General features: G+C 45.4%; 1 gene segment (V, D, J or C); it reads right to left on the reverse strand.

Moving 5' to 3' along the window:
* LOC105825923 overlaps positions 1-1918 on the reverse strand; it is a 15431-nt gene that overhangs the window by 12653 nt on the left and 860 nt on the right.

Here is a 1918-nt window from a genome sequence, read left to right on the forward strand (position 1 = left end):
CCATGGCATTTGCTCCCACACACAAATGCCGCCCTCCTGTAGCCTGGAGACTCTGGGATGTGTGTGCAGCGGGGGAGAGTCCGTGGGTGGATGCTCTCATCTTCCCCATGTAGGTGAGCGTGAGGGTCTGAGGCCGAAATATGCACTTGGAGAAAGAGACGATCAGTTGCAGGTCTTGTAAGGTGGATTTAGTGTAAACACTGATACTGGTGCCCTCCCCCTAACACTCTGACTTTCTGATCTTAAGAAAAAAGAACTGAGACATTCACACCATCTTTTCTTTCACTGAACGTTGAAGATGCCCAGAATCCATGAGAGAGCAGCTGGAGCTGCTGGAGAGGTCTGTACGTTTCCACAGCAGGGACCAGTTTGCATGTGATCTGCATATAGACATGGATGGAAAGACTTACAGAATATAAAATGTGTGGCCTGCGAGTGTTTCCTCCCATCTGTAGGTTTTCTGTTTGCTCTCCTGACAGTGTCCTTGGCTGTGCAGAAGTTTCTTAATTTGATCAGGTCCCATTTACTTATATTTGCTGTTGCTGTGATTGCCTTTGGGGTCTGAGGGATGGACACGCTTATAGCTCTGACTCGGGCGGGGCAAATGCAATATATGTAACCTAAGGAATGGTACCCCTGTAATATTCGGAAATAAAAAAAGATGTGTAAAAAATTCAATAAAAAATAAAGAAAATTATACTATTTGCATAACAGGAAATAAACATGGGTGGGTTTTTTGTACTGTTACATGTAAAGATTTTACTTTATTTTAATTGACAAACAATGCATACATTTAATCTCATAACACGTGTTTTAATGTATGTATACCTTGTATATTGATCAAATTAAGAAAATCAGCATATTCCTGATCCAAAATATTTATCATTTTTATCAATTCTTTTTTTTATTTCACAATATTATGGGTGTACAAACATTTTGGTAACATATAATTGCTTTGCCAAGCCCAAGGCAGGGCTACAGGAGTGCCCCACCCCCACACAGCTCACTCCCCATCCAACTAAGTAGTTAAGTGGAGTAAGAAGTCAGAGTGTCTTAGCTGATGTCTGCCCGCTGACATCTTAAGGCCCATCCTTCATCTTCCCTGTTTGCCCCACTCATGGGAATTCTAGGAAGGAATCACAGGTGCTTTCTCTTGAGATGGCTGTCGGAGGCCCAGACCCCACAAGACCCCTCCTGGGAGTGACAGACCCCTCCCTTCCCATCAGGGAACTGTTGTGAAAACCTGAGCCAGTCTCCCCTCCTGCCCTACAAAGCCACTTGGGACTCTCTTGAGAGGCCTGCCCTGCTCTGCAGACACCTCAGTAATGGAGGGAGTAACCCTTCCCGTGTTCATTTAGTGTGTGAGTGTATGTGTGTGTGTGTGGGTGCATGTGTGCGTGCGTGTAACACCATCAGAGTCAATTTCTACATTAAATGTTGGAGGGATCCCTCTGTCCTTGAATTGTGTCAGAGAGAATCGATGTTGTGAGCCTGCTGCTGGGACAGTGTCCACCACGGAGTCTTCCTTCTGTTGCTTAGGATGCTGACTCCCTCTGCCCCTGACGTCCTGCAGACACTTTATCCTGCTTGCTGGATAGAAGGAACATTCACTTCCGCGTGCTCTGATGCATTGTGTTGTTCGAGACAAAATCTGTTATCGATTTTCAGACTTATTCAGAAATGCTGATAATTTATGTACATTTGGGGAGAGGACAAAGTGACTGGAAGCCACTCTCTGCCTTCTGTGGAGGTGAGAATATTTTCTCTCATGACCACAAACATATCTCACTCAGAGACTGCAGAGGGAAGCACAGAATCATGAATTCAGAGACATTCCCCAGAAGAAACCATTTATAGAGAGGAAGCCACGACCCTAAGAGGAAACCAGCCCTTACCCTGCACCTGCACCTGCCCTGGG

This window comes from Propithecus coquereli, unplaced genomic scaffold, assembly GCF_000956105.1.
Source record: "Propithecus coquereli isolate 6110/MARCELLA unplaced genomic scaffold, Pcoq_1.0 Scaffold831, whole genome shotgun sequence".
Classification (NCBI taxonomy): domain Eukaryota; kingdom Metazoa; phylum Chordata; class Mammalia; order Primates; family Indriidae; genus Propithecus; species Propithecus coquereli.